The 24226-nt window shown below is 42.9% G+C and overlaps 1 protein-coding gene across 1 annotated transcript in view; it reads right to left on the reverse strand.

Annotated features, from left to right (window-relative positions):
- LOC121577187 (pleckstrin homology domain-containing family A member 5-like) overlaps positions 1 to 23976 on the reverse strand; it is a 94936-nt gene extending 70960 nt beyond the window's left edge. The window contains exon 1 of the mRNA XM_045223553.1: positions 23902 to 23976. The gene's annotated coding sequence lies outside the window, so the exon portion shown is untranslated. The remainder of the gene's footprint in view (positions 1 to 23901) is intronic.
- Between the last annotated feature and the right edge of the window lie 250 nt (positions 23977 to 24226).

The raw sequence follows: 24226 nt of genomic DNA on the forward strand, positions 1-24226 counted from the left end.
TCATAGTGGGGTCTCTCTCCAGATAACCCCACAGCAGGCCACAGAGACGTGATTAGTGGTCAATCTCATGTAGGACAGAGGACACTCACAGGGAATACAGGTCTGACACAGCATGAGCATACTGTGACCCAAACATCAAAGCACAAACAAAGACAGAATAAAGATATGTCCACTTTTTCAGACAGTCTGCATCGTAATTACCTATCTTTAGAAAGTAACCTGAGAGGTGGGACAGAAAGGTATGAGATGTCAAATGCATTTGCTGCTACAGTTTATGATAGTCCTAGGTAGGTGTTGGAGGAGGAAAGGGAACAGCATGGATCTGATTGTAACTCATAAAATATGGAATTGTTGCCATTTAAAAGGTAATATAATTGAGGTGTGGATGATAATGTGACATATTCCTGGAGACACTGAGCAGCAGAGCAGGGATGGACGCTCTCTCAAGCTGAAACACTCTTTACTCCCTTCTTTCTCTCTTATTTTCCCCTCCCCTTCTTCTCTCTTATCCTCTCCACTATTCACTACAAATAACTGTCTGTATTGTGCGTCAGGGTGACAAGCACTAAGTCTCTTGAGCCACTCATGTTCTTTCTCAGTCTATCAAGGACTGTGGACCACTCAGTCACTCCCAGTGACAAGCTTCGTCTAAAATGGCCCCTATTCCCTATAAAAGGGTCCTATTTGGGACACCCCCTTGGCCAGGGTTCCCCAATAGGCGGCCAGTTTTCTGAGTAAAAAAATGTATACCATTAATAATAATAATAACACATTTAATGAAATTACATTTTATAATTTTTGTTCTAGGACATAAAAGTCTGTAAAATAAATTGAATTAGCGTCATAAAAATTTCCCATCAAAATATGTCTGTATAAGATAGAGATATATGTTGTTGTTTTTTGCACATCTGCGCTACAGCGGTGTTTGGCAGACCAGGACACATCCCAAAAATCGGTCTTCTCACAAAAAACGTCTAGCATCCGAATGGTGTGGGCCTAAAAAATAATATGACCCCTCTATGAAAAGATGAGACTCTCATGAACACAATGGTGTTCTCAGTTTTGCTACACGACCACAAGCTGAAGTCGGTACCGCCGTTCTGCCAACTTCTGTCTGTAGTGTTTGAACAGTTTGGGCTACACACTAATATGACCCCACCATCGAAAGGTGAGACTCTCACGAACACGTCATGTCTCTAGGATGCCCACAAGCCTCACAAGCCTCATCTGAAGTTAGCCCGGTAGCAGTTAAAAATATATATATATATGGAAGTATATATGGAAGTACTGTAGTGCCAAAAAAAAGGTAAGAGATGTCAAATGCATTTGCTGCTACAGTTTATGATAGTCCTAGGTAGGTGTTGGAGGAGGAAAGGGAACAGTATGGATCTGGTTGTAACTCATAAAATATGGAATTTTTGCCATTTAAAAGGTAAGATAATTGAGGTGTGGATGATAATGTGACATATTCCTGGAGACACTGAGCAGCAGAGCAGGGATAGACGCTCTCTCAAGCTGAAACACTCTTTACTCCCTTCTTTCTCTCTTATCCTCTCCACTATTCACTACAAATAACTGTCCTCAATTTGTCAGGGCATGGAGTCCACAAGATGTCGAATTATTGCACAGGGATACTGACCCATGTTGACTCCAATGCTTCCCACAGTTGTGTCAAGTTGGCTGGATGTCCTTTGGGTGGTGGACCATTCATGATTACCCACAGGAAACTGTTTGGCCTCAATAAGGGATCATAGCTGTCGCAGGGATTCACCTGGTCAGTCTATGTCATGGAAAAATCAGGCGTTGGTACTGTTTTGTATACTCAGTGTATACCTGGCTATTACAACAGATCAAATATTTTTAATTAACCAAATTCGTAGTTACTGCACTTTTCCTTTGTAGGGCAGAATAATGCTCATATTAAATCCATCTATGATCATCATGGAGCATCACTTGTGTATCCACCTTTACAATTCTTCCCTAGTTCTTGTTTAGTCTTTCTGTCTTCTCCAATATAGCTTTATTGTGTGGCTTGGTGCATATCTCCCCTGTCACAACATTCTTCCTGACTGGCTTACTCAGAATGTTAACAAGTACACCCCACATGGTTAACTTCACAATTCTTCCATTCACCCACTTCTTGTTTTTGTTTCGGATCTCATTCAGTCTTCTCCAATAATGATTTATTTTGTAAGTTGGCACAACTCATCACAGCACTAGTCCTAAAATACATGTGGTAGTAAATAAGACAACAACCCACACTCCTCTAGTTGTGGCAGTCTGCTACACAAGAAATTAGCAGAATACTCTCTGTACTGTACTGTTCTGTAAGTCACAATGCTTTACTTTGTCACAGCGACTGTGTCTCGGAGACTCAAACAGACAGAGGAGCATAGCAGCAGGACACCTGACATTTTCACTTCTAATCATGAACACTGCCACTCCAGTAGTGTAAGTTCAGTGGTGTACTAGCTTTAATGTCAGGGCTGTACTCAGTGCCGCTGGACCAAGTGTTACCCTGCGCTGCCCTCATGTAGAGGGAGGATTACGTGTATGCTCACACAAAATACTCCAGGCAGCGCCAACAAAGCCCCTGTATTAATTTGTGCACAAAAAGACAATCTGGGATGTGCAGATAGCCCCCCACGCTTGGCCCCTTGGTGCCGTGTGCATGCGCATGGGAGTGCTCTTGTGCGTGTATGCATGCATGTGTGTGGGTGTTGAGGGATTATCACGCCAGAGAAGCACATTGGGGGGACACTGAACTGACTGGCTGAGAATGCAGTTTAAAATGACCATGACAGCATTTCTAATGAAAAGGGGGAGACTGAGGGCTGCTTTAGTTTAGGAGACTTTTGTTTTGTGGTGAACCTGACCTTTCTTCAAGTTCATCATTTCACGACAAAGTGGCAACTAGACCAGGGCCCGTATTCATAAAGTTAGATCACAATGTATATGATTATTTGGACACAGGGGACCTGATCCTAAATACAGGCCCACGGCAGGCAAGCAAGACACATCTGTGTGCATACACACAAATAAGGTTACCACAGTACTTTCAACCATTAGAGTGCAACAGTGTCCTTGTTCTGCACTTGCTCACAAGGCAGATGACATAACCAGGACTAAGTCTTACCTGTGCAGCCTGTGGTATTCACGTTTATGCGTTTCGAGACATTGTTATCAGATGTATGACAAATGCTTGAGTTAGTGCCTCTAATATTACAATGAGTTAAATATGTCACACTTAAAAAAAAAAAAAAATTCTCAGGCTGCTTTGGACCAATTAAGACTGTCCAACCATCTAGAAGAGCAAGTCTCGTGCTTCTGTCAAATTCAGCATGGGTGGGGAAAGTAGACCTTAGCTGAGATAAGCAGTTAAGTGGTCTAGAATAAACTTTTAGTATTGGGAGTCTTTTTTTCTGTTAATTTTTTGGTAACAGGTTTACTAAAACCTACAGTTAGAATTCATTATGATGCAGATGGAATGCAGATGTTCTTTCAGTTAGTTGTTTAGTTTGATGATTTGGTTGAACATGGTTCAGACAAGAACAAACATTGTACAGAACTAGCAGGGCTTTGCAATGTACAGTGGGGAGAACAAGTATTTGATAAACTGCCGATTTTGCAGGTTTTCCTACTTACAAAGCATGTAGAAGTCTGTAATTTTTATCATAGGTACACTTCAACTGTGAGAGACGGAATCTAAAACAAACATCCAGAAAATCACATTGTATGATTTTTATGTAATTAACTTGCATTTTATTGCATGACATAAGTATTTGATACATCAGAAAAGCAGAACTTAATATTTGGTACAGAAACCTTTGTTTGCAATTACAGAGATCATATGTTTCCTGTAGGTCTTGACCAGGTTTGCACACACTGCAGCAGGGATTTTGGCCCACTCCTCCATACAGACCTTCTCCAGATCCTTCAGGTTTTGGGGCTGTCGCTGGGCAATACAGACTTTCAGCTCCCTCCAAAGATATTCTATTGGGTTCAGGTCTGGAGACTGGCTAGGCCACTCCAGGACCTTGAGATGCTTCTTATGGAGCCACTCCTTAGTTGCCCTGGCTGTGTGTTTCGGGTCGTTGTCATGCTGGAAGACCCAGCCACGACCCATCTTCAATGCTCTTACTGAGGGAAGGAGGTTGTTGGCCAAGATCTCGCGATACATGGCCCCATCCATCCTCCCCTCAATATGGTGCAGTCGTCCGGTCCCCTTTGCAGAAAAGTATCCCCAAAGAATGATGTTTCCACCTCCATGCTTCACGGTTGGGATGGTGTTCTTGGGGTTGTACTCATCCTTCTTCTTCCTCCAAACACGGTGAGTGGAGTTTAGACCAAAAAGCTCTATTTTTGTCTCATCAGACCACATGACCTTCTCCCATTCCTCCTCTGAATCATCCAGATGGTCATTGGCAAACTTCAGACGGGCCTGGACATGCGCTGGCTTGAGCAGGGGAACCTTGCGTGCGCTGCAGGATTTTAATCAATGACGGCGTAGTGTGTTACTAATGGTTTTCTTTGAGACTGTGGTCCCAGCTCTCTTCAGGTCATTGACCAGGTCCTGCCGTGTAGTTCTGGGCTGATCCCTCACCTTCCTCATGATCATTGATGCCCCACGAGGTGAGATCTTGCATGGAGCCCCAGACCGAGGGTGATTGACCGTCATCTTGAACTTCTTCCATTTTCTAATAATTGCGCCAACAGTTGTTGCCTTCTCACCAAGCTGCTTGCCTATTGTCCTGTAGCCCATCCCAGCCTTGTGCAGGTCTACAATTTTATCCCTGATGTCCTTACACAGCTCTCTGGTCTTGGCCATTGTGGAGAGGTTGGAGTCTGTTTGATTGAGTGTGTGGACAGGTGTCTTTTATACAGGTAACGAGTTCAAACAGGTGCAGTTAAAACAGGTAATGAGTGGAGAAGAGGAGGGCTTCTTAAAGAAAAACTAAACAGGTCTGTGAGAGCCAGAATTCTTACTGGTTGGTAGGTGATCAAATACTTATGTCATGCAATAAAATGCAAATTAATTACTTAAAAATCGTACAATGTGATTTTCTGGATTTTTGTTTTAGATTCTGTCTCTCACAGTTGAAGTGTACCTATGATAAAAATTACAGACCTCTACATGCTTTGTAAGTAGGAAAACCTGCAAAATCGGCAGTGTATCAAATACTTGTTCTCCCCACTGTAAATACAGAACAGGACATCAGGCAAAACTAACGGTTTGCTGTTAGTATAGAACAACATCACAGAACAATGTAAACAGATGTAGGTGCAAGTGCTTTACACAGAATAGATGCTGTAACACAACGGCATCCATTCAAACCTAGCAGTATATTACTGTACCTGCTAGACGTTGGGTAAACCACCTTTCCACAATTAAAGCTACAAAACAGAAGGAGACACATTATATTTCATATTGCAAAAGAGTGACAAAAAAAACAAGTCATGTCCACATTGTGTTGAACAGCATCATAATTGCATCTTTCCAGCATGTTACACTCAAATAAAATGCAATGGGGTTACCATTAGGCCTCTCTCTCAAGATGAAATCTTGCGTCTTGTGACGGCCGGCCGCCCAACAACCTGCCCGATTGACCCTATCCCCTCCTCTCTTCTCCAGACCATTTCCGGAGACCTTCTCCCTTACCTCACCTCGCTCATCAACTCATCCTTGACCGCTGGCTATGTCCCTTCCGTCTTCAAGAGAGCGAGAGTTGCACCCCTCCTCAAAAAACCTACACTCGATCCCTCCGATGTCAACAACTACAGACCAGTATCACTTATTTATTTTCTCTCCAAAACTCTTGAGCGTGCCGTCTCTAGCCAACACTCCTGCTATCTCTCTCAGAATGACCTTCTTGATCCAAACCAATCAGTCACTCTTCTCTGTGTCACGAAGGCTCTCCGCATTGCTAAAGCTAACTCTCTCTCCTGTGCTCTTATCCTTCTAGACCTATCCACTGCCTTTGATACTGTGAACCATCAGATCCTCCTCTCCACCATCTCTGAGTTGGGCATCTACTTGACAGGTCGCTCCTACCAGGTGGTGTGGCGAGAATCTGTCTCCACACCACGTGCTCTCACCACTGGTGTCCCCCAGGGCTCAGTTCTAGGCCCTCTCCTATTCTCTCTATACACCAAGTCACTTGGCTCTGTCATATCCTCACATGGTGTCTCCTATCATTGCTACGCAGACGACACGCAATTACTTTTCTCCTTTCCCCCTTCTGATAACCAGGTGGTGAATCGCATCTCTGCATGTCTGGCAGACATATCAGTGTGGATGTCGGATCACCACCTCAAGCTGAACCTAGGCAAGACGGAGCTGCTCTTCCTCCCGGGGAAGGACTGCCCGCTCCATGATCTCGCCATCACGGTTGACAACTCCATTGTGTCCTCCTCCCAGAGTGCAAAGAACCTTGGCGTGACCCTGGACAACACCCTGTCGTTCTCCGCTAACATCAAAGCGGTGACCCAATCCTGCAGGTTCATGCTCTACAACATTCGCAGAGTATGACACTACCTTACACAGAAAGCGGCACAGGTCCTAATCCAGGCACTTGTCATCTCCCGTCTGGATTAATGCAACTCGCTGTTGGCTGGTCTCCCTGCCTGTGCCATTAAACCCCTACAACTTATCCAGAACGCCGCAGCCCGTCTGGTGTTCGACCTTCCCAAGTTCTCTCATGTCACCCCGCTCCTCCGCACACTCCACTGGCTTCCAGTTGAGGCTCGCATCTACTACAAGACCATGGTGCTTGCCTACGGAGCTGTGAGGGGAACGGCACCTCCTTACCTTCAGGCTCTGATCAGACCCTACACCCAAATGAGGGCACTACGTTCATCCACCTCTGGCCTGCTAGCTCCCCTACCTCTACGAAAGCACAGTTCCCGCTCAGCCCAGTCAAAGCTATTTACTTCTCTGGCACCCCAACGGTGGAACAAGCTCCCCCATGACGCAAGGACAGCGGAGTCACTGACCACCTTCCGGAGACACTTGAAACCCTACCTCTTTAAGGAATACCTGGAATAGTATAAAGTAATCCTTCTACCCCCACCCCCCAGAGTTGTCCCACTAGCTATCATAAGTTGAATGCACCAATTTGTAAGTCACTCTGGATAAGAGCATCTGCTAAATGATGTAAATGTAAATAAGAGATTGCCTAGCATGTCAGTAGGGAAATCAACAGCTCCCAAACATGTATTTAAATCCATGCTGTATGCTTAGTTAGGCCCTACTTCTGTGAGCAGCTTCTGTCAGCAGCACGTGTATGTGACCTTGACGGATGACAGACCATTCAAAGCAGGCTGCATGTTGTCACTGAGTGACAGAGAAATGGAGGCTTGTTACCGAGTGACAGAGGAATGCTGAGATTGACACTTCCTGGAGTGGGTCAGTTTGGCAAGTGACTCACTCAGAATAGAGCTGTATAAGAGGATGTTTTACATAGTTTATTCGGAAATTATTCAGACTGCTTGACTTTTTCCACATTTTGTTACGTTACAGCCTTATTCTAAAATGGATTAAATTGTTTTTTCCCCCCCTCATCAATCTACACACAACACCCCATAATGATGAAGCAAAAACTTTTTTTTTTCAAAAAAAAAAACGGAAATATAACATTTACATAAGTATTGTGACCCCTTACTCAGTACTTTGTTTAAGCACCTTTGGGAGTGATTACAGCCTCGAGTCTTCTTGGTTATGATGCTTCAAGCTTGGCACACCTGTATTTGGGGAGTTCCTCACATTCTTCTCTGCAGATCCTCTCAAACTCTGTCAAGTTTGATGGGGAGCATCGCTGCACAGGTATTGGCAGGTCTCTCCAGAGATCTTCAATCGGGTTCAAGTCCGGGCTCTGAATGGGCCACTCAAGGACATTCGAGACTTGTCACGAAGCCACTCCTGCGTTGTCTTGGCTGTGTGCTTAGGGTCGTTGTCCTGTTGGAAGGTGAACCTTCGCCCCAGACTGAGGTCCTGAGCGCTCTGGAGCAGGTTTTCATCAAGGATTTCTCAGTACTTTGCTCCGTTCACCTTTCCCTCGATCCTGACTAGTCTCCCAGTTCCTGCCGCTGAAAAACATCCCCACAGCATGATGCTGCCACCACCATGATTCAACATAGGGATGGTGCCATGTTTCCTCCAGACGTGATGCTTGGCATTCAGGTCAAATAGTTCAATCTTGGTTTCATCAGACCAGAGAATCTTGTTTCTCATGGTCTGAGAGTCCTTTGGGTGCCTTTTGGCAAACTCCAAGCGGGCTGTCATGTGCCTTTTACTGAGGAGTGGCTTCTGTCTGGCCACTCTACCATAAAGGTCTGATTGGTGGAGTGCTGCAGAGATGGTTGTCCGTCTTGGAGGTTCTCCCATCTCCACAGAGGAACTCTGGAGATCTGTCAGAGTGGCCATCGGGTTCTTGGTCACCTCCCTGACCAATGCCCTTCTCCCCCGATTGTTCAGTTTGATTGGGCGGCAAGCTCTAGGAAGAGTCTTGGTGGTTCCAAACTTCTTCCATTTAAGAATGATGGAGGCCACTGTGTTCTTGCAGACCTTCAATGCTGCAGATATTTTTTGGTGCCCTTCCCCAGATCTGTGCCTCGACACAATCCTGTCTCGGCGCTCTACAGACAATTATTTCGACCTCATGGCTTGGATTTTTGCTCTGACATGCACGGTCAAATGTGAAACCTTATATAGACAGGTGTGTGCATTTCCAAGTCATGTCCAATCAATTGGATTTACCACAGGTGGACTCCAATCAAATTGTAGAAACAGCTCAAGGATGATCAATGGAAACAGGATGCACCTGAGCTCAATTTCGAGTCTCAAAGCATAGGGTCTGAAAACGGACAGCTGATGAAACTGAGGAGTATTCTGTCTATAATAAAAGCCCTTTTGCATGTTGTGTTTATATTTTTTATTCAGTATAGATGTCCTGGATGGGTGGTAATTGAGGTAAGAAAGTAATTCTGATCATAGATTATGCATGTACGAACTACACAATGACACATCCAGCCCAAAGCGGGAGGTTTATAAAATATTTAGTAGTTGCCAAAGTTCCAGAGCATGTCTTTAAATTACTGTACTGTAAATCAGTGTACAATACAATACATATATTACTGTATATAATCATTTACTCTAATATATTTGTGTATTTGTGTCTCATCTAAAGATACTTTTTCATGAAGCAATACTTTAAGTGTGTTTCATTTATAATGAAGTGAAGTGTGAGGAGATCCTACAATCTTATTAAAATAGAATCAGGGTAATGCCAACTTCATTGCCTGGGTCTCCCAAGCCTCTGTTTTACAATGTGACATTTCCAAGATCCAAACTAAGGCGAGGTAATCTTTTTTCTGCCCATTTTCCTCTTGAGCGCCGGATGATTAAACAGTGATTTTCAGAAAGGTCTTTACCCAGGGGGTTGGAGTGGAGCGGAAATAATCTTCCTCAGCCTTTTCTCTACTGGTGAACGATTAACTCCTTTATAAAGTTTTCTCCAATAATAGCCAGCTGATGAGATGTTGGGTCGATTATGCATAAACCAGCCTTACGCAACACATCTCCCTTGTTTAGTACTTTTTAGTCCATGACTAGGCTTCATCTGTGTCAAGGAAACCGGCTTGTAAGGTTTGGTTGCATCTTTCAATCCGTGAGGAGTATAATGTGGGGGCAGGGTACAGTGGGACAATCCTGGCAGAACAGACAAGTCGTCACACAAGGCTTTTTCTTTTACTGGACTACTTTATGTATTATCAGATTTTACGATTTCATTGTTGCTTTTTTGTATATTTTGGCGTTTTTTATTGTGTTTTTTATTATGAGAGCTCGGGTGATTAAGACTTTACAATGTATTCATTACACAAATAAACTTGAAAACGTTAACTTATTCCAGCTCTTAGCTGGGAGCTAAACTGGATGAACTTAAATAAGGCCATAGAGAGGGGAAAACACAGGCGACAGTTGGGCTTACGATGTCATAACATAATATGTGTAGAAACCACAAGAAGACCACATAATGGAAGAGCCTCTAATTGTTGTTTTTCACTTATGGTGTATGATTGAGACATTATAGTTATATCACACTGAAAAATGTGACTGTGGCCCTGGCAGTTCCATACTTACAGAGTGCATTTTATTGTTTTCAAGGAAGACGTAGGAGGGGGGGAGATACTATTTGTTAGGGCATTGATTGAACTTGAACTCAAAAGACAAACAACTAGTTTGAACAGAGAGAGACTGAAACTTGAGTAAGACACCTTCTGTCAGATCAGTTTTGTTGTGTCAATTCCTGACTACAAGCTATACCGAGCACTCAAGCCTAAATCCACCCAGGGTGCTCAAAGCACTCCCAACCTGCAGGGGGCAACCATGCAACCGGAGCTGTTGAAACCAACCACCAGGAAGTGCTCTGGGGACCATATTAACCTGCGCACCCACAAGCAGTGCATGTGCATGGCATCGAAATGTTTGGTAAAAGCTTACTTGGCTCTCACTCATTCCTGAGAAGAGATACCAATGACCACAGCTCCTGATCATCCAAAGACGCAACTGGTAGGACAGAATGTGTTGTGAATTCATGCTTCTATATGCCCTTTTGTTTGGTTGTAACATACAATACAATTATTAATTAAATTAAATAGTGAATACTTCATTATGTGAACGTAGTACTTGACAGTAACGTTACTATAATCATGTGTATTGTTAAATGTTTAATTATGATATTGATATTTAATTATTAACTTGCAATGATCCTAGGTTAATCTAAATGATGAAATGATTGTTTGGTTAGGTCTGAGGATTCAGTAACATTAGTTTATGCTTATTTTTGAGAAAGTGGAATTGAGAGTTATTTGTAACTAAACCATGGTTTTTTGTTTGTGTGGTTTTAAGGTTATCAACCTATTCTGTTCCATCTTTATGACAATAAAAAATCATAAAGTGAACAGTTTTGAGTTGTCCTTTGCGTTCATCAAGGATAAAGCCGTTTTCAAGTTTGGGCAGAGCTGTGGTCAGCCAGAAATCACGCAGAACTTGACAGTTTTTAAGATAGCACAGACTCTGGTAGTAAACAGTACAGTATGTATCATCCTCCTCTGCTCCTCGTGGCGGTTGTGAAAGTGAACATGTTCTAGGAGGGCTATCTATCAGGGGGCCAGGCTTTGCTTGGCAGAGAAGGTGGGAACACCATACAAATATAATTACCAGAACAGACATGCCCATTTAAGTCAATACACCATGATGGGTCATTCCGTTCTAACTAATTCTGGTGAACATGGTGAACATGTTCCAAGAAGGCCATCTATCAGGGAGGCAGGCGTACCTGGGCTTGGCAGGTAAGGTGAGCTCTGAGCTATGAAGGGGGCCAGTGCTCTAAAAAATGATTAAATAGGTTTCAGCAATATTTTAAATTATTTCACTTCTCCTGGGATTATAGTCAGGGGCGTCAGTTGGGTATGGCAGTCGCCATACCCTACCTCAAGACCTAAAATGTAATGTAGACTAAAATCATTCCAATCCCGATTAAATTGCAAAAGCTGTTTAGCGTATTGGTTGGCTGGCTTTAGGGCCATGCAGAGCATCACTCGGAGAGCAGCTGCCAGCCTGCGTGCCTTTTCTCTCACTTTTAGAAAGTAGAGAGTGCCAGTTTGCTCTGCCAGTCAGCCGTTTAGGCAGTGAGCCGATTGCTTTGAATTTGATGTCGCCATTTTAACTCTGCCTTTAAAACATTGTTGTAATCTGATAGCCAGGGGTTAATTGCATTGGGATTTTTGGTGACCATTTAAAACCAAAATAAATGTTAATGCTATTAAAATATAGATTGTGATAGCTGCAATTGATATTTTCATTCTCCCAGTGGCCTAGTGCAATTTTGGTTTCATAGATTGCTATGAAAATAAATACAATTGAACAACTTGCCATTTAAAGCATTTCCCCAAAATACATGTCCTATTTCTTGCTTTAAAAGACAATAACAATTATAGGCTATAGGCTAACAAATGTTAGATTCTTCAAATAGCCACACTTTGCCTTGATGACAGCTTTGCGCACTCTTGGCATTCTCTCAACCAGCTTCATGAGGTAGTCACCTGGAATGCATTTCAATTAACAGGTGTGCCTACTTAAAAGTTAATGTGTGGAATTGCTTTCCTTCTTACTGTATTTGAGCCAAATGGGCATGTCTGTTCTGGTAGCCCTATTTGGTAAAAGACCAAGTCCATATTATGGCAAGAAAAGCTCAAATAAGCAAAGAGACATGACAGTCCATCATTACTTTAAGACATGAAGGTCAGTCAATACAGAACATTTCAAGAACTTTGAAAGTTTCTTCAAGTGCAGTCGCTTAAACCATCAAGCGCTCATGAGGACCGCCACAGGAATGGAAGACCCAGAGTTACCTCAAGATAAGTTCATTAGAGTTACCAGCCTCAGAAATTGCAGCACAACTCAATGCTTCACAGAGTTCAAGTCACAGACACATCTCAACATCAACTGCTCTTCATGGTCGAATTGCTGCAAAGAAACCACTGCTAAAGTACACCAATAAGAAGAAGAGACCTGCTTGGACCAAGAAACACGAGCAATGGACATTATACCGGTGGAAATGTGTCCTTTGGTCTGCAGTCCATATTGGAGATTTTTGGTTCCAACCGCCGTGTCTTTGTGAGACGTGGTGTGGGTGAACGGATGATCTCCGCATGTGTGATTCCCACTGTAAAGCATGGAGGAGGAGGTGTTATGGTGTGGGGGTGCTTTGTTGGTGACACTGTCTGTGATTTATTTGGAATTCAAGGCACACTTAACCAGCATGGCTACCACATCATTATGCAGCGATACACCATCCTATCTGGTTTGGCCTTAGTGAGACTATCATTTGTTTTTCAACAGGACAATGACCCAAAACACACCTTCAGGCTGTGTAAGAGCTATTTGACCAAGAAGGAGAGTGATGGAGTGCTGCATCAGATGACCTGACCTCCACAATCCCCCGACCTCAACCCAATTGAGATGGTTTGGGATGAGTCGGACGGCAGAGTGAAGAAAAAGCAGCCAACAAGTGCTCAGCATATGTGGTAACTCCTTCAAGACTGTTGGAAAAGCATTCCAGGTGAAGCTGGTTGAGATAATGCCAAGAGTGTGCAAAGATGTCGAAGGCAAAGGGTGGCTATTTGGCCATCTCAAATCTCAAATATACTTTGATATATTTAACACTTTTTTGGTTACTACATGATTCCATATGTGTTATTTCATAGTATTGATGTCTTCATTATTATTCTACAATGGAAAACGAAGTAAAAATAAAGAACAACCCTTGAATGAGTAGGTGTGTCCAAACTTTTGACTGGTACTGTATAGTGTGGATGTAGGGCTGTTTTTTAAAACTATAATGAGCACTAAGACAGTGCAACTGCTGCGTAGGCCACACAATATCAGACAAGCTGGCCCGGGGTGTGCAAGCCGCCCCCTCTCGTTGGCTACGATGTTGCAATATCAATATTCTCAGAGCCCTCATTGATACAAAATGTTTAAATATTCTCAGAGCCACCTCGTTCTTTGATACAATGCTCCAATATTTGTAGAATGCTTCCCTTCCCTGGCGAAAAATGCATAGAGGCAAATCCAAAAATAATAATATGTATGAATTATTAACAATATGTATCAATTCCTATGTTTGAATATTATTGTTCATTTGTTTGAATATAGGCCTATCGACAACCTAATTTGACTATTTTTTCTAGGTGTCCCCCACGATGAAATCAGGGAGGGGACTGTGGATATGTCTCCGTCCGTCTGTTCGTTTGTAAGTACGTACTTTCGTTCGAACACTAGTCACACACGATATCGCCGACAGCACTGGGACGATTTTGATTAACCTTGGGTGAAGGATGTGTCTTGACACAGAGATCCAGCATTTACAAAATGACACTGATTGGTCCAAGGCGAGAGCAACAGTAATTAATTAATTAATTAATTAGTAATTAACTGACATATCCAAGTCACACGCAACATCTCAATTGGCCCAAGGGGGGGGGGGCGCAACATCATTCGTGGGGGATGACATGTTTACTGTTGCCTTATTTATCTTTTATTTTATGCACTGAGATTATTCTTGTATAATGAAATGTTACAAACAGGCAAATTTTTACTACATTCTACGCCTTTTATACAATTGAATTCGGAAGTTTACATACACCTTAGCCAAATACATTTAAACTCAGTTTTTCACAATTCCTGACATTTAATCCTAGTAAAAATTCCCTGACTTAGGATCACAACTTTATTTTAACAACGTGAAATGTCAGAATAATAGTAGAGAGAATTATTTATTTAAGCTTTTATTTCTTTCATCACATTTCCAGTGGGTCAGAAGTTTACATACACTCAATTAGTATTTGGTAGCATTGCCTTTAAATTGTTTAACTTGGGTCAAACGTTTCGGGTAGCCTTCCACAAGCATCGCACAATAAGTTGGGTGAATTTTGGCCCATTCCTCCTGACAGAGCTGGTGTAACTGAGTCAGGTTTGTAGGCCTCCTTGCTCGCACATGCTTTTTCAGTTCTGCTCACATATTTTCTATAGGATTGAGGTCAGGGCTTTGTGATGGCCACTCCAACACCGTGACTTTGTTGTCCTTAAGCCATTTTGCCACAACTTTGGAAGTATGCTTGGGGTCATTGTCCATTTGGAAGACCCATTTGCGACCAAGCTTTAACTTCCTGACTGAAGTCTTGAGATGTTGCTTCAATATATCCACATAATTGTCCTTCCTCATGATGCCATCTATTTTGTGAAGTGCACCAGTCCCTCCTGCAGCAAAGCACACCCACAGCATGATGCTGCCACCCCCGTGCTTCACGGTTGGGATGGTGTTCTTCGGCTTGCAAGCTCCCTCTTTTTCCTCCAAACATAACGATGGTCATTATGGCCAAACAGTTCTATTTTTTTTTTCATCAGACCAGAGGACATTTCTCCAAAAAGTACAATCTTTGTCCCCAAGTGCAGTTGCAAACTGTAGTCTGGCTTTTTTATGGCGGTTTTGGAGCAGTGACTTCTTCCTTGGTGAGCGGCCTTTCAGGTTATGTCGATATACGACTTGTTTTACTGTGGATATAGGTAAATTTGTACCTATTTTCTCCAGCATCTTCACAAGGTCCTTTGCTGTTGTTCTGGGATTGATTTGCACTTTTCACACCAAAGTACGTTCATCTCTAGGAGAAAGAACACGTCTCCTTCCTGTTATGATTTAACTGGATAGAACCCAAATGCAGACAAGTACACCAAGCCAGAGAAGTTTTAACAGGTTTATTATAATGTTCAATAGTCCAGGTTTCCAATAAATGGGGAAGAGCTAGTCCAGGTTACAGGGAGGGTACAGATCCAGGTCAGGGCAGGTGTGGTACCGTAATGTCCTAGTGTCCGTGGTGAGTCCAAAGGAGAGGCCCGATAGTGGAGAGCAGGATGGTGGTGGCAGGAGTGAAGCGGAGGCAGGAGTCAGGTTCCAAATATCTGTGGCACAGGAGAAAAAGTAAATAAACAGTCCAAAAAACACAAGAGTGAAAACAGACAGGTTGAGTCGGCAGCGAGACTAACATGGTTGTCTTGACTATGATCTGACGATGAGTGGAAAGTTTGACCGGGTCTTAAAGGCTGAGGTGATTATGGTGAACGAGCTGCAGCTGGAACCCTGACTCCCGCACACCAGACTTCACTCCTGCAATCAAGGACAGACAGAGGGGAGGGGGAGAGCAGAGAGAGAGCTACCTAGCAGCAGTAGGCCTAACACTTCCTGAGCGTTATGACGGCTGCATGGTCCAAATGACTCAAATTAGTTCAATTAGCCTATCAGAAGCTTCTAAAGCCATTACATCATTTTCTGGAATGTTCCAAGCTGTTTAAAGGCACAGTTAACTTAGTGTATGTAATATTCTGATCCACTGGAATTGTGATACAGTGAATTATAAGTGAAATAATCCGTCTGTAAACAATTGTTGGAAAAATTACTTGTGTCATACACAAAGTAGATGTCCTAACCGACTTGCAAAAACAACAGTTTGTTAACAAGAAATGTGTGGAGTGGTTGAAAAAACGAGTTTTAATGACTCCAACCTAAGTGTACAGTGAGGGAAAAAAGTATTTGATCCCCTGCTGATTTTGTACGTTTGCCCACTGACAAAGACATGATCAGTCTATAATTTTAATGGTAGGTTTATTTGAACAGTGAGAGACAGAATAACAAGAAAAAAAATCCAGAAAAACGCATGTCAAAAATGTTATAAATTGATTTGCATTTTAATGAGGGAATTAAGTATTTGACCACTCTGTAAAACATGACTTAGTACTTGGTGGCAAAACCCTTGTTGGCAATCACAGAGGTCAGATGTTTCTTGTAGTTGGCCACCAGGTTTGCACACATCTCAGGAGGGATTTTGTTCCACTCCTCTTTGCAGATCTTCTCCAAGTCATTAAGGTTTTGAGGCTGATGTTTGGCAACTCGAACCTTCAACTCCCTCCACAGATTTTCTATGGGATTAAGGTCTGGAGAATGGCTAGGCCACTCCAGGACCTTAATGTGCTTCTTCTTGAGCCACTCCTTTGTTGCCTTGGCCGTGTGTGTTTTGGGTCATTGTCATACTGGAATACCCATCCACGACCCATTTTCAATGCCCTGGCTGAGGGAAGGAGTTTCTCACCCAAGATTTGACGGTACATGGCCCCGTCCATCGTCCCTTTGATGCAGTGAAGTTGTCCTGTCTCCTTAGCAGAAAAACACCCACAAAGCATAATGCTTCCACCTCCATGTTTGACGGTGGGGATGGTGTTCTTGGGGTCATAGGCAGCATTCCTCCTCCTCCAAACATGGCGAGTTGAGTTGATGCCAAAGAGCTCCATTTTGGTCCCATCTGACCACAACACTTTCACCCAGTTCTCCTCTGAATCATTCAGATGTTCATTGGCAAACTTCAGACGGCCCTGTATATGTGCTTTCTTGTGCAGGGAGACCTTGCAGGTGCAGCAGGATTTCAATCCTTCACGGCGTAGTGTGTTACCAATTGTTTTCTTGGTGACTATGGTCCCAGCTGCCTTGAGATCATTGACAAGATCCTCCTGTGTAGTTCTGGGCTGATTCCTCACCGTTCTCATGATCATTGCAACTCCACGAGGTGAGATCTTGCATGGAGCCCCAGGCCGAGGAAGATTGACAGTATTTTGTGTTTCTTCCATTTGCGAATAATCGCACCAACTGTTGTCACCTTCTCACCAAGCTGCTTGGCGATGGTCTTGTAGCCCATTCCAGCCTTGTGTAGGTCTACAATCTTGTCCCTGACATCCTTGGAGAGCTCTTTGGTCTTGGCCATGGTGGAGAGTTTGGAATCTGATTGACTGATTGATTCTGTGGACGGGAGCCAGAAATCTTTCTGATTGAAAGGGGGTCAAATACTTATTTCTCTCATTAAAATGCAAATCAATTTATAACGTTTTTGACATGCATTTTTCTGGATTTTTTTGTTGTTATTCTGTCTCTCACTGTTCAAATAAACCTACCATTGAAATTATAAACTGATCATTTCTTTGTCAGTGGGCAAACGTACAAAATCAGCAGGGGATCAAATACTTTTTTCCCTCACTGTATGCACATTTCTGACTCCAACTGTACCTCCCTTACGCATGCCGGCATACTAGTGGCGAGTGTTAGTAGTTGTGTGCAGATGTGGGTGGGCGTCTATTTAAAAAAATCCAGTGAGAATATACACCATCAAAAATAAATCCTATATTAATTTGTTTAGGCAGGTCCTAAAATAAGAATAGCATATTTTGAGTTTAATTAGGCTTATGTTAAGGGTCTGTGCATCCAAATGAATTCAATAGTTTGTTATTTTATTCATTAACCAGACAAGACACACCTACCTGATCACAGTCAACACACATATACACTGAGTATACCAAACATTAGGAACCCCTTCCTAATTTTGAGTTGCACCCCGTTTTGCCCTCAGAACAGCCTCAATTCGACGGGGCATGGACTGGCTCTACAAGGTGTCAAAAGTGTTCCACAGGGATGCTGGCCCATGTTGACTCCAATACTTCCCACAGTTGTGTCAAGTTGTCTGGATATCGCAGGCGTTGAAAGTGGTTTTATCCTCAATAACGTAGCTATTAGTAGAGTCAGAGCTAGAAGGGTGGGTCAAGTGCAAGTGCTGGTTAAGTGAGGAGGAGGATTACTTAAGATACTGTTTGAAGAGGTAGGGTTTCAAATGTTTTCGGAAGATGGGCAGGGACTCTGCTTTCCTAGCTTCAGGGGGAAGAGCTTGGACTGGGCTGAGCGGGAGCTGCCCTCCCGTAGGGGTGGGACGGCCAAGAGACCTGAGGTGGCAGAATGGAGTCTTCGGGTTGGGGTGTAGTGTTTGAGCATTGCCTGAAGGTAGGGAGGGGCAGTTGCTCTTGCTGTTCCGTAGGCAAGGTCCATGGTCTTGTAGTGGATGCGAGCTTCAACTGGAAGCCAGTGGAATGTGCAGAGGAGCAGGGTGACATGAGAGAACTTGGGAAGGTTGAAAACCAGGCAGGCTGCTGCGTTCTGGATAAGTTGTGGGGGTTTGATGGCATGACCGGGGAGCCCAGCCAACAGCGAGTTGCAGTAGTCCAGACGGGAGAGGACAAGTGCCTAGATTAGGAACTGCGCTGCTTCCTGTGTGAGGTAGGGTCGTACTCTACGGATGTTGTAGCGCATGTACCTGCAGGACCGGGTCGCATCTTTGATGTTTGAAGAGAACGACAGGGTGTTGTCCAGGGTCACACCAAGGTTCTTTGCACTCTGGTAGGGCGACACTGTGGAGTTGTCAACCGTGATGGAGAGGTCTTTGGGCGGGCAGGCCTTCCCCGGAAGGAAGAGCATTTCCGTCTTGTCGAGGTTGAGCTTGAGGTAGTGGGCTGACATACATGTTGAGATATCTGTCAGGCATGCAGAGATGCTTGTCGCCACCTGGGTGTCAGAAGGGGGGAAAGAGAAAAGTAGTTGAGTGTCAACCGCATAGCAACGATAGGAGAGACCATATGAGGATATGACTGAGCCGAGTGACTTGGTGTATAGAGAGGAGGAGAGGGCCTAGAACCGAGCCCTGTGGGACACCAGTAGTGCGAGTACGTGGTGCAGACACAGATCCTCTCCACATCACTTGGTAGGAGTGGCCTGCCAGGTAGGATGCAATCCAAGAGTGTGCATAGCCTAAGATGCTCAGCCCTGAGAGGGTGGAGAGGAGGATCTGATGGTTCACGGTGTCGAATGCATCGGATAGATCTAGGAAGATGAGAACAGAGGAGAGAGTGTCAGCTTTGGCAGTGCGGAGAACCTCCGTGACACAGAGAAGAGCAGTGTCGGTTGAGTGACTCATCTAGAAGCCTGACTGGTTAGGGTCAAGAAGATCGTTCTGATATAGACAACGAGAAAGTTGATCAGAGACAGCACGCTCAAATGTTTTGTAAAGAAAAGAAAGAAGGGATACAGGTCAGAAAAGAGATGAAACCACTCCCCCTCCAACACAGCCTCTGATTACCAAAACAAGTCACAAATTGCCCTGCCCTTGATCCTGGTTGATGTGTCAATAACTATCTGCAAATTATGAGCAGTCAACAGTTCACACACCAAGTAGGCCACTGGGAAGACAGGCAGCACTTAAAGTAGATGGCCCTAGCTAGCAGAAAGACAGTACTAGACAACAACAGATAAAGACAAAACAAGTATACATATCACTCCTGGAGATTTCAGGAGTCCTCTAGCTATAGAATGTTTTGTCTAATGGAATATAACAGAATAAAAAAATATATATATTTTGAAACAGAGCCCAACCCCATGCGTTTTTGATCTACTTTTAATCTCTTCTCTACCCCCACTCTACCTTCTTAGGGAGCAGTCGTAGGGTCATATCTTCACCATGTTACCGATAGAAAATAATAGCAATCTATAGTCTCGTGTTCATATTTCACAACCTCCACAGGCTTTTGGAGTCGCCTATATGCGATCATGCAGAATAATAAGCCTACTCTTGATTTATGCTACATTATTGCATGGTAAATGTTTCTGATCAGTGATAGATGAGCAAACGAATAGATGAGCTATACCACTTCCACTTATTTTCCCAGCCAGAAACAGATTAACCAAATCGTCTATACGGATGGAGATTCAGAAGAGCTAAATAATCCACTTGTTCAACTGCATAACATGGCAAAATGTTCTAATAAATGAGCCGACTAGACAAGATGATCATGAGTAGCATTCGCCTCAACTTAGCTAACATTTCCCCAGCCTAATTGCAGCTTAACCAATTTCCAAATGGAGATTCAGTGAAAAATAAATCTAACATTGAATGATTTATCAAGACGAGTCCCCACGCTAGTCTCAAAGCAGCGCAATGGTGCTGTCCCAGTCAAAATGGTGATGAAATTATAATCTAGTTGACCACATGTTGGTTGGCTATTGCTTCAAATGTATTACAAGGATTGTATGACTTTGGGAGTTTCAGTAAGCAATAATGTCATACATGCCTTCAATTGCATTAGCCTGCTTTATTCCAATGTTTTTTTGAAATGCCAGGAGGATGTTAATAGGGTGCTGCCTAGCAACCGTCAAGAGTTTAAAATTGTGGTGTGTGCCAATGCCGCCTCAGCATTGCGGCTACGTTTCATACTAAGCCGTAGCAAGAGCTTTACCAAAATTATTACAAGGTAGTTTGGTGGAAATACAAGTTTTGGCTTTGATACTGGCAATACCTTTCAGATCTAAAGAAAAGGAGGAAAAAAGTTGGTGGTATGGTAAAGTTGGCGGAACAACGTCTTAGTAAATTGGTGGCGCACGAGACAATGACACTGTCATAGTACACTAAATATACATAAATATATATATATATATATATTAGGGCTGTCAAAAATAGCGCGTTAACGACGTTAATTAGTTGTTTGCTGTTAATGACGTCAATTTTTTTAACGCATTTCACGCATGCGCAGTGTGACAAATTATTCAGGTCAGGAAAGTGGTTGGGAGCTAGAGGCGAGATGGAGCAAGGTGAGCAAAGTGGGCCTATTGACGGATTCAAATATAAAAAGAATGATGATGGTACAGTTAACAAGTACAAGGTTATTTGCAAGATTTGTAAGAAGGAGTTTCAATTTCACCGGAGCTGTTCAAGCTTGAAGTACCATGTCAACGCCAAACATGCGTTTGCTGGGCCGTCAGATTCAGCAAGTGGTTTGCGCCAGACCACGCTGAATGTTTGCAGGCAATTAACAAAATCAACCTCAGATAATTTGACCAACACAATAGCAAAATGGATTGCAAAGGATTGTAGACCCATTAGCATTGTAGAAGACTCAGGTTTCCTTGATGTTTTGCAAGTGGCGTCTCAAGACTCATTCTATAAGCCACCGTCAAGAGCCACAGCCAAAGACAAATATTATGGTGTGTAGTATGTTTCAGCTTGATTTAAAACACCATTATTTGGCTGTGTTAATAAACAGACATAATATGAAAATTATGTATCTGTGTCCTGTTATTTATCTTTTGGTATGCATTTCAGAAAACAAATGGTTAGGATTCAGGTGTAATTGCAAATAGTGATTAATCATGATTAATCCACTGAAAATTCTGATTAATTTGATTAAAAATTTTAATCATTTGACAGCCCTAATATATATATAAGTATACTAAAAGCTGAATTGTGTATAAAAGTACAAACAAACAATAAGAAGAGAGAAGATTCAGCAACACTTGGAGGACAATGGTTCCAAACTTCTTCCATTTAAGAATGATGGAGGCCACTGTGTTCTTGGGGAACTTCAATGCTGCAGACATTTTTTGGTACCCTTCCCCAGATCTGTGCCTGGACACTATCCTGTCTTGGAGCTCTACGGACAATTACTTTGACATCATGGCTTGGTTTTTGCTCTGACATGCACTGTCAACTGTGGGGGACCTTATATAGACAGGTGGACTCCAATCAAGTTGTAGAAACATCTCAAGGATGATCAACGGAAACAGGATGCACCTGAGCTCAATTTCAAGTCTCACAGCAAAAGGTCTGAATACTTATGTAAATAATTTTTAATTCTCGCTTTTTAATACATTTGCAAACATTTCTAAAAACCTGTTTTCACTTCGTCATTATGGGGTATTGTGTGTAAATAGATGAGGAAAAAAATAGTTAATCAATTTTAGAATAAGGCTGTAACGTAACAAAATGTGGCAGTCATAAACACTGAAATACATTGATATATGAACTAACATCCGAAAATAAACATTTACACACATAACTACCCAATAAAAGACAAACCACCTACAGTGGCTTGCGAAAGTATTCACCCCCCTTGGAATTTTTCCTATTTTGTTGCCTTACAACCTGGAATTAAAACAACCTGGAATTAAAATGTATTTTTTGGGGGTTTGTATCATTTGATTTACACAACATACCTAATAATATTATATAATATACCATTTAGCAGACGCTTTTATCCAAAGTGACTTACAGTCATGCGTGCATACATTTTTTTTGTGTATGGGTGGTCCCGGGGATCGAACCCACTACCCTGGCGTTACAAGCGCCGTGCTCTACCAGCTGAGCTACAGAGGACCTACCACTTTGAAGATGCAAAATATTTTTTATTGTGAAACAAACAAGAAATAAGATGCATAACTACTCACCCCCCCAAAGTCAATACTTTGTAGAGCCACTTTTTGCAGCAATTGCAGCTGCAAGTCTCTTGGGGTATGTCTCTATAAGCTTGGCAAATCTAGCCACTGGGATTTTTGCCCATTCTTCAAGGCAAAACTGCTCCAGCTCCTTCAAGTTGGATGGGTTCCGCTGGGGTACAGCAATATTTAAGTCATACCACATATTCTCAATTAGATTGAGGTCTGGGCTTTGACTAGGCCATTCCAAGACATTTAAATGTTTCCCCTTAAACCACTCGAGTGTTGCTTTAGCAGTATGCTTAGGGTCATTGTCCTGCTGGAAGGTGAACCTCCGTACCAGTCTCAAATCTCTGGAAGACTGAAACAAGTATTTGCTGAGGAGTATTTCTGTCTATAAAAATGCATTTTTGTGGGGAAAAACTCATTCTAATTAGCTGGGCCTGGCTCCCCAGTGGGTGGGCCTATGCCCTCCCTGGCCCACCCATGGCTGCACCCCTGCCCAGTCATGTGAAATCCATAGATTAGGGCCTAATTACTGTAACTCAGTAAAATCTTTGAAAGTGTTGCATGTTGTGTTTATATTTTTGTTCAGTATACAATTGAAGGGAAAGGGCTCAAACTCTTGCCATTGAAAGCCAATTTGCATATGCCCCCGTCAGACAGTAACAGAGGGTCGTAGAGGTGAGTGGTTGTAGTTGAGAAGAACAGAACGGAAAGGGCTCAAACTCTTACCCTCTCCGTATCTGAGAGAGGAAGGACTGATTCTCAAGGGAGTGCATTAAAATGCCTCTTGGGCTACATTGACATTTCTATTCAGAACCTCCTCGATCCACAGCCTTTGTAAACATGGTAAATTACTACGCACTGCTACTCAGGAGAAAACATCAGCCATGACTGAGTGACATTAGTGAGCCCTGTAATCTCATCAGAGAAAAGGAGAAGGCTGTTCATGTGAATCATTTTTCTGTTGACGTGTCAATTATGGGAGGAGGAGAGAATGGGAGGAGGAGAGAAACAGCATTCAACTCATGGAAGGAAAATTGTAAACACTAATGTTGGTTACCATGACTAATACCGAGTGTTGTTTGACACACATTGAGTGAATGGAAACAGAATCGCCTACAGTTCCTAGAGTGCGTATGATGACATGACTGCACAGCACATAAATGCTATCCAGTGGCATTCTAAAGAGTAAAATGAAGAGACTTACTGTTCGTTGATGACAAAGATGCAGTTGTCTTGTGAGGGACAGCCCGAGACAGGATGCTTGCAGGTCACCTTCCGCTCATTGTGGCTGGAGAGAGAGAGAGAGAGAGACTAATATGGGTTGGGTTCAAATCCTACCAGTTACATGAGCATGTAAACAATGGCTAATTTGCAATGCCCATATCAGGATCAAATTCAGGCTAACTTTAGTAGTACCTGCGAAAATATCCCAGCCTTTGATGTGGAATACATCACCTGGACAATTCTCTCAAACTGAACTTCAGTCAGAACTTTGCCTGGCACATAATATTCTACTTTTAACCCGTTTC

This window comes from Coregonus clupeaformis, chromosome 11, assembly GCF_020615455.1.
Source record: "Coregonus clupeaformis isolate EN_2021a chromosome 11, ASM2061545v1, whole genome shotgun sequence".
In the NCBI taxonomy this organism is placed as follows: domain Eukaryota; kingdom Metazoa; phylum Chordata; class Actinopteri; order Salmoniformes; family Salmonidae; genus Coregonus; species Coregonus clupeaformis.